Below are 10,122 nucleotides of genomic sequence, written 5' to 3'. Positions count from 1 at the left end.
TGGAATTAAAAAGGAGTCCCAAGCCTGTGTTCTACCTATATAGAGATTTTGGGTCAATATACTGTATTGTGATGTCCTTCAAGGATCTCAAAGAGGCACCCTCCTTATGGAACGCCCTCTTCAGATATCAAGGAAATAAACAACTATCTGGCTTTTAGAATACATCTGAAGGCAGCCCTGTTTAGGGAAGTTTTTTAGGATTGTTGTTTTTATGATGTTTTTAGATAAGTTGTAAGCTACCCAGAGTGGCTGGGGAAACCCTGAAAGTTGGGTGGGGTATAATAATAATAATAATAATAATAATAATAATAATAATGGCATGCATGATCAGTTCTTCCTCTCCATTTTTACAACATCTCTGTGGGATAATTAGATTGAAAAACACTGACTGGTCCAAGGTCACTCGGGGAACGTTGTGTCCAAGAAGGCTTTGAACCTGGCTCTTTCTGGTCCAAAGTCCAATACTCTAGCAGTTACACTACATTATCCTGGCTCTACTCTGGGTTGCTGTGGCCAGTCTTTTTAAAAATGGTTATTACTACGCATCCAACTGGCCCAATTACATTATGGCAGTTTGCGGGGCTGAAAATTCAGCACAGTTTTGTTTGTTTGTTGAAAATATTTTTATGCTGCTTTCAGGGCAGGGTGGGTGGCGGGAGGAAGGGGAGGGGACTGCACAGGCAGCATATCCTTAAAATACAATGCAGTACTACAATAATATAATCATTTAAAAAGCATCTGCTATTTACTGACCTATCAGATTCCACCAGTGACTTCTTATGACCTGCCAGATTCTAGATGTTGGAAGACACAGGAAGCTGCCCTATGCTGAGTCTGAGCACTGGACCATTTCACTCAGTGCTGTCCATGCTGACTGGCAGCCACTCTCCATGGTTTCAAGTGGGGGTCTCTCCTTGTGCTATCTGAAGATGGCATGGGTTGAGACTGTGGCCTTTTGCATTCAAAGCACATGCTCCACCACTAAGCTACTGCCCTTCCCCATGTCAAAAGCCATGTCTTTTCATGAGAGTGCCAGGGAAGCTAAATTAGTAGCCACCAGATTGTTCTTGATACCTTCTGTTGCTAAAACATTTCAGTCAAACAATATGCTTATTATATTTACCCATAAGTAGGAAATAGGTCATAATGCCATAGTTTCCCCTATTCAAACCATTTTATCCTCCTCTTCCTTTTGTTGTTGTTGTTGATCATATTGGCTGTGCAAAGTGACACCACTTATCTCATTGCCACCCAATAATATAGATTGCCCAGTGAATAGCGTGAGCGACTTGTTTATTTGTCCTCTGCCCCTAAAATCTATCTCTATGGAAAGAGTTCAATAATATCTTTATGGCAAGAGGCAAACAAACAGGATTCAAGGAGGGGGAAACCTAATGTAACTGTGGCACTAAAGCATAAAATAAAAGCACAGGGTTTAATTTCAGAAAGACAACCCTGGAAAAAGTGACTTGAAGATTGCAACCGTAATTTCATGATGGAGTTTTTGTTAGTGCCTCTAATTCACAGGAGCTGAACAAATAAGATCTGGTCTTCATGGATGTGTGGCAAATATGAACGTAGAATGAAAGGCTGTCCTTTAAAATTAGAGATAGTTTGGAGATATGGATTTATTCTTAAGGATATTTTCCTTCCTGGGTGTCAGGTGCCATTTGTCACACCCCACGTTTTACTGTCCATCAAGATGGGGGGGGGGTGAGGGAGAAAAAGAAGTGCTTTATATAACGCAAGAAGTTTATGTCAACAAACGTTTTACGCAGAAAGAGGCAGTCATGCACCTTTTACTAAAATAATCATAGAAGAGGAATTAATTATTGTGGACATGCTACAATAGGATTCAAGCAGGGCCCATTGGCAGCAGGCAGCTACAAACTATGGTTTTTAATTTCCCACAATGCCCCAGGGCATCATAGGAGAGGGCCTGCTTTGCAGAAGGTCCCGGTATACTTGGAGCTAGACTTGCTTATAGCAGATATGGCCATCCCAGAGGCTCCATAATGCTTCACAGTTGCATGGGCCACTGTTACACACTTCTTCTGTTCTCTTCTAAACCTGAATAGAGCTCTGAAATCTGAGCACTAAAGTCCTAGTTTCACTAGGTTATATCTGGCTCAAGCCCTGGGCTCTCCAGCAATCCCAGCCTCTGCATCCTGTATTGTCCATTCTTTCTGGGCATTTGACATTAAGGCAGCTCTGAACACTGGATTTGGCTTCTATGAGATACTTACAGCTCCCCTCTGCTCAAACCTATGCATAACACACAAATAACAGAGCACAGCTTTCTAATTCTGTGCCAGTCCTGGATCTCTTTGAAGGACTGGAGAAGACTGAAGAAAAACTGGTGTTCGGTGGAAAAGGCAGGAGCAGAAATGAAGAATCCACAGACTACTGAACACGTATTCTGCTTTGTCAGATCTGATCTTTGCAGTGGCACTAAAGAGATAAGCATGAAGTGACATGAAGTGTTTATTACCCAGGTAACAAGGAGACAACAGTGAAAGGATCAAGGCCCCTTCAAGAAGGATACAGCTGTCCTCAAAGCACTTAATCCCAGCCAATGGGCTTTGGCAGAAAAACAGGTTGCTTAGATAGCTTTGTTTCACTGTGCATAATTGCTTAAATCCAGGCTTAAAGGAGTTAAGCGCTCCCTTTTGGCTACTGATGGCACTTCAGTTTGATGGAGCCTTGGCAGAAGGATGGGGGAGGGCACAGAAACAAAGAGAAAACCTTTCTTTCACCCCTATCCAATTTCGACAATCCATTCTCCATAAGCTTTCCCAAGCTTCATGTGCTTCCACCACATGACGTTCTCTTGTTGAAAAGAACAAACACTGTTTGCCTGAAATAATGTAATTAACTCAGGATCAGGAATAAAACACAGATAAGTTACATGATATGCCCTTTGGGTGGGTGGGTGGGGTTCGTAAATGAAACCATGATACAAATGGCAAAGACCAGCATTCCCAGTGGCTGCTAGTGACTCTGGAGTTTGTGAGAATGGGGTGATTGTTTCCACCTAGAGAGGAAAAAGCAGATAGGAAATTCTGGTTCTGCCTAAGTGAAGAAGAATGATGTAGAATGTAGGCAGCAGCAGAAAGAGTTACCAGGATTGACTTACCCATTCTGTGGTGAGGTTACAGTGGACACTCATACATCAACCCCCCCCCCCCCGAAAAGGAAATGCATCACCAGAAAAGAAGCCAAAAGGTCATATAGACTTACATAGAAGTTGCACCTGCTGCTTTATATATATTAAGATGTGAATCTAGAAATAATTGCTGTAATTTAAATAGAAATTCAATGCATTTCACCATAGTGGAGAAACCTTTGACTGTATGACCCATGTGCCTGCTCATTTTACACATTTCCAAAATAAAGAAAAAGGATAAAAGGAGGAATACATTCACACATGCTGATTTATATGTATAGATGTAAATTAATACATAACCAAGATATACATCTCACCGTAGCGAGGAAGACTGTGGCTTAGGTGACCTGTGTGGCTACTCAGTCTGCTGACCAGGTGCTGTTCATGGGCAACTTCAAGGCCTCTGCTCTTCTTTCCTCCAAAAAGTTACATCCAACTAATTCATAATCAGAGTACACTCCTTGACTTGTAAGTTAGTTATATCAATTTACTTGTGTAGGTCTACTCCAAGTATGCAACCCTTTATCTTTAGCCAGGCTTGGATTGGACAGCTTTTGAAATGGAGAACTGTCCTCTGCAAAGCAGAACTCATGGCCACCCTAGGTGAGGTGGATCACAAAGTACCAAAGGAGTGGCAGCCTCGGAGAAAAAGAAAGAAGGAGCAGGCAGCAGGGCTGGACTCATTTCATCTAGCCCATCTTTTCTATGAGATGGGAAACTAACCTACCTTCCAACGCTAGGCTGGTGGCTCTATCCCAGCCTTTCTCAACCTTGGGTCCCAGATGCTGTTGGACTACAAATCCCATCATCCCTGACCACTGGCCATGCCAGCTAGGAATGATGGGAGTTGTAGTCCAACAACAGCTCGGAACCCAGGTTTGAGAAAGGCTGCATCCTATCCAACTAGGTTAACGTGAGAAGCTCTTCCCCATGTCAGTGTTACATATAATATAACTGTTGCTACTTAATGGGTAGTGTGTGTCTGTGGGGGTCTGGAATCCAGCTGTGGGCCTGACTGAGCTGGTAGGCTCCTGGCAGCTTTCCAATGCAGCCAGGTGCTGATGCTCTGAACACCAGACATGGGGCTGAAACAACAGGGGAAGCCTGCTCACAGTTCCTGTTTTCTCATACCTGTTCCTGGTAAAGCGTTCCAAATTTGAGTGTGCATGTGTGCAATAGAGTTCTACAGGCTTCAGTGCCCTCCTTCAGGTCTCTAAAAATAACATCTCAAGAAAGAGGGGTGCATCATGATTCTAGCACATGTGTGTAAGAAGAGTTTGCATTTGATATCCTGCTTTATCACTACCCTAAGGAGTCTCAAAGCGGCTAACAATCTCCTTTTCCCTTCCTCCCCCACAACAAACACTCTGTGAGGTGAGTGAGGCTGAGAGACTTCAGAGAAGTGTGACTGGCCCAAGGTCACCCAGCAGCTGCATGTGGAGGAGTGGGGAATCAAACCCGGTTCACCAGATTATGAGTCCACCGCTCTTAACCACTACACCACACTGGCTCTCTCTAAATGCATATAGACAGACATAAAATGCCCATGAACTGTTGCTTTCAGTTCCCTCACAGCCACAAAACCAGGTAATAAATGCTGCTGAATGAGTCTGACTTGCAGTTATTCTACGTATGTCATTCATTCATTCATTTTCTATTTAAAACATCACTAGCCCTCTGTTCATTACAAAAAAAAGAAAACTCCAAATTACGATTGCAACGCATTGAAAACCTTATGCATAAGAACTGACAAAACCAAAACTGGCACTGTGGTAAACTGGCACGTCAAGGAGAAATATTTAGCATAGGTTGCTCCTTGATTAGCTAGTTTACTGCAGAGAAACAATCTTAAAGGAAAAAACCCCTGGGGGAACATTGTAGAAATATGACACAGCTACCATCTGAAATGGTGTTCTCTTATCTCAGTGCAGAGCACCTTTCAGTGGGAAAGTAGTGAGAAGATTCTCACCTCTTTATTCCACAGAACACCCCTCCATCCCAAATGCAACTGGTGTGACTGGGTAGACTAGGAACCTGTACTGGTTCATTAAGTTTTTGCTATTCCAGCCTTTATGGCTGTGGCCACAATATCCACAATATCCGGATAGCTACCTTGTTCCTTTCTTTCTCTCATGTATATATGCAGGGTTTCTATACGAAGTGGAAGCCTGGAGTTGGGCCTTTTTCAGGAACATTTGTTAAAACTTTATCTTCCAAGAAATGCATTTTTCTTTCCTGTAACACAGCAGCAGCAGCAGATCAGACAGAATACACTGTGGCCTAGTGCACACAATGGGTAGTTGTAAGATAATGTCAAAATGCCAACCTAGTTGCAGGTGGTGTGCTGTCCGGTGAACTGACTGGCATGAAAAGCAATGACCCTGTTGACGTACTCTTTGTTCTACTGGGCAGTGATAGTGACATCAAGTGGATATATTAGTGAATTATATAGCTGAGTTGCTGTGATAAAAAGGAACTGCTCATGTCAACAAAAGGCTTGATTGTAACGCGGGCTGCTAAAATGGCCTGCTTCCTCGACTTCATTTTCAAGCTTTGCAAATTCAGAGAAACTTGTTGCTTTTTGTAGAAGTCATAGCTTACACCAGAGGTAGTTAACATGTGGCCCTCCAGATGTTGTTGGATTGCATCTCCCATTCCCTGACCATTGACCATCCTGGCTAGGCTAGGATGGATGTGAGGTGGAATCCAGCAGCATCTAGAGGGCTTTATGTTAGTCACCCTTAACATTCTGTGCGCTCTGGCTTCCATCATGGTGTTCCATTGCACCAGAAGCGGTGTAGTCATGCTGGCCATATGACCCAGAAAGCTGTCTGAAGACAAACACTGCACTGGCACCCTCGGCCTGAAATGAGATGAGCGCTGCTCCCCATAATCGCCTTTGACTGGACTCAACCGTCCAGGGGTCCTTTACATTTTACCTTTCTATGATTCTATAGAAGTAGTATAATAATATAATATAGTTATTAGGCAGGTGCTTCTACTGTACTGCTATTGGTGAATGCTAAAAACATATCAAAATGTTTTCTCACACCAGTGTCTCCTTGTATGTGGGGAGCTAGCATCTCTACAAAGACAAAGGCGCTGTATAGCCAAGGATTTTTAGTGAGGGTGGGTAAATTCAAATAAAGGTCCCGCCCCATGTGTACCATATATTATGTCACTACTTTCTGCCACTCCCAAATGCTTAAATTAGCTCCCAGACTTGAAAGCCTAAATTTCTGGGTCTGCCTGTCCAGTGGCGTAGCGTGGGTTGTCAGAACCCGGGGCAAGGCAAGTAATTTGCACCCCTAACCCGTGGATTTGCGCCCCCTAACCCTAACCCCCAGATGTTGCGCCCGGTGCGGCCGGCCCCCCCTGCACCCCCCACGCTACGCCACTGTGCCTGTCTTCCCCCCATTCCGAATAAACATATCTCCACTTGCTGAGCTGTTGTACTGATACACCATATTGGTTTTTTTGTTTCATTTTTCCTTTAATCTGGGACAACTCCCTTTGACTCCCTGTCTTTTCTCCAAGGCAGATAATAGACTCAGAGTTGGAAGGGACCCTGAGGATCATCTAGTTCAACCCCCTGCAATGCAGGAATACGCAGCTGGATCGAACCTGCGACTTTGGCGTTATCAGCACCACGCTCTAACCAACTGAGCTATCCAGTCTGTCATAAGATCAGGCTGTCAAAAACTGGGGAGATGAGAGCTCTCAGGCAGAACATATCAAAGTTACAACAACCCAGGTTTCTACTTGCTTCTGCTTCCAGGATAGGCAGTACTAACCCAGATGGACCAATGGCCTAATCCAGCATGGCAGCTTCTTCCTATGTCATTTTTAGGAGAGGGAGTTTCAAATGTGAAGCATAAAACAGCTTTCCCTCAAATTAGCTGTAATCCAAATTTTAAGCCTCCATTGTTGAAAATGTGCATACAGGTTTCTTCCACATTAGCAACATTGACAAAACTATGGTACAAGCAGCATAAGAGAGGCCTTGTGTGAAATAATGCTCTTTTTAACCTCCTTTAAGGGCTGCTGACAAAATTATCTAAGATTTGTCTAGCCTTTACACTATGCATAAAGCGAGCATGGCTGCCTGTGAGTTTTTAATTCTGGCTTTTCTTTAATCTGCATTCACCATGATCCTATTTTAAAATCCCAAGTTTCCTACCGCAGACGTGTTAGCGTTAGGACAATACAACACACACACCAGAAAAGGGCAAGCGAGAAGGAATATGTCACATACTGACTACAGGGAAACAGTGCAAACCATCTAATCACAGCAGTGCCAGCAAACTTGAACCTGTCCGAAAGGATCCCAAGCTCTCAATGTTTAATTGCTGTTGATGGCTCTTGGTCAGTCATGCATGGCAATGCGTGTGTCACGCTGCTTCCTGCCTGTGTTCATTCCTGTCAGCCTTCACTCCAGGTGATGGAGCGTTGCTTCTCTGACCATGTTCAGAAATGGGGCGGGGGAAACAGAGCTCTTGCAGACATAGAGCAATGTGGATTCACATAGCCAAAAGCAGGGGGGGGGGGATCAGCACCAAAATCTGGACAGCCAGGGCTGGTTTTCCTGCAACTTTTTCCTTACACGAATGCTTAAAAAATAAAAGTCAAACTATGGAGTGTCTGTGACCTCCAGCATTCCAATTGGCAAGCTTCGATTCTTCTGTTGAATGCAAGCTAGAGGCTGCATGGAGCAATTTGAATTACAATTGAGGTGCAATGAACATTAGCATTTTTGGTGAACTGGAGCTTTAAAACTGCTGATTTAAACAGCTAACAAGAAAGAAAGCTAGGCAGGAGAGGAGGAGGAGGAGGAGGGAAAACAGAGATGCAACTTAAATCATCTCGAAGCTGCATAATAGCATCCTGCCTCTTTTCTGAAAGTGATTGTTTAATGGTTTATAATACGCCAGGCCTAGATTTTGCCAAGCACTTAAATATGTGGCATGCATTAGCTATGTGTGTGTGATCTCATCCAAACAAGCAAAGCTTATGTTACATTCTTAAATTTAAGCATCCTAGACACTAATCCTGAACGCTGCCATTCCACAGCTCCACTTTCATATTGCTGTAGTTTGTGATATTCCATTGGTAGTGACCTCCCAAGACATTTCAGTGCTTCAAAAATGCAACTAGCTTGCTACATGTTAAAAATGTAATTGACAATCTGCTGGGTTTTTTTAATGGTTCCACAAAATCTAATGCCTGAGCTGGGTTGCATCACTTTGCCTGGCTCTATAAATTGATGGAGCAAAAGATGTACAAGGCAACTATTTACCTAGTAAATACTTATCTAAACCTATGTGTAAGCTCATTACTTTGACCACTGAGGGAGATCTGGACAGAAAAGAGCCGGCGACGCAACACACTCCTTTTACTACCTGCACTGTATGGACATGACACACCGAAGCTGGATCACGCGCTGTCACACTTTTCCTTAGTGCAGCACTAGTTGTGGTGGAAAAGAGCAACTGGGGAAGGTGATACAACAATGCAAGTTTGCAGTGCTGCTCTCTAAACCTTGTTTTCACTTGTATTGTCGTCACCAGGAATGTTTTTTTGCTTTGCCTAAAAAGTCCTGTAAATGAAACCATTGCTGCTGTCATGACCAGACAAGTTGAGATGTCAGTCTAGTTCTTGCATCTTAATGCTTCTGGGGCTATTAACAACCTCGAATTAAAATCACCAACATATCAAATATTAGCTATTTGAACCTGAATCAAAGTTTGTATTTATGATTTAGTTATTTATTCATGTACTGAGTAATGAGCTATGTGCTGTTTTATGTTCTGTATCTGTGGAAGATAGGTAGCTGCCCTTATACTGGCTCAGGTCACTGGTAAGTCTAACTCAGTTATATCTACATTTCTTATCCCAGAAATTGAACCTGGGACCTTTTGTGTGCAAAGCATGTGTTTACAAGAAAACCACATCCCTTTCCAAAATCTGTAGACTCAATTTGTCTTGCCTTCCCAAAGAAAAATGCCACCCAGACTCAAAAAAGCAGCTGGCATATAATAATGATATGAAATACAGTAGCCCCCATGAGCCTATGATCTCTCTTTCACTTTGTAACTCTTAGGATGCAGTCCCAACCACATCAGGGAGTAAGTCCTGTTGAATTCGGTGAGACTTTTGAGTAGATATACAAAGGACTGAGCAGTTGGACCTATAAAACATTGATCCCATGGTGATGACATATTCAATTTTGGGGGGATTATTATTATAGTGATCAAGTTTAATATTTAGTGAAATATGACTACAGATTCATCTTCAAACTAGTTTCTCCAATCAATTACTTTTGGGCATGATATCCTTTCTTTCTCGACATTTACTATTTTAAAAAATTAGTACAAAACTCTGCTTGTAGTGGCAAAAGAGCAATTTCATAATCAATCAGTAAGGGATTCCATACAACCAACCAATCATTTCCATTTCCTTGGCAATTTAGAGAAAACATTGTTCATAGTACTGGAATTAAAAGCACAAGTTCACTTCCGCCAGCCGTCTAGAATAGATGTTGATGTTAATTCTTTCGGTCCTTTTTTCTTTTCTTTTTTTCTTTTTTGGCCATGGAAATAAAATGAAAGATCTCAACAAAATGATCTGGGAAAAACACAAATCTGTCCAGAAGCTAAGAACGGCAGAGGCAGGCAAAATGCTACCTTCCTCCCACTGCCCTGTCATTGTAACTGCAACCTGACATGTCAGCCTTGGGGGTGTGGTTAAAAAGGACCTGCCCTCCAGGGTATGAAAGGAAACTTCAGCATCCTTGCTCATTCGGGTCTTGTATAAAAACTGACAGATGTGTCAAAGGTATGATGGGGCGGTGAATAAGTAATAGGGCTTGACAAGCTGGACCTCATCATTCCATTCAGCCCAAGGTGAGGCAACAGTCAGGGCAATTAAAAAAAACATGCAACATTCTAGATGGGCGA

Source organism: Podarcis filfolensis, assembly GCF_964270895.1.
Source record: "Podarcis filfolensis genome assembly, chromosome: 3".
NCBI lineage: Eukaryota > Metazoa > Chordata > Lepidosauria > Squamata > Lacertidae > Podarcis > Podarcis filfolensis.
Note: the sequence above shows the minus strand (reverse complement) of the source record.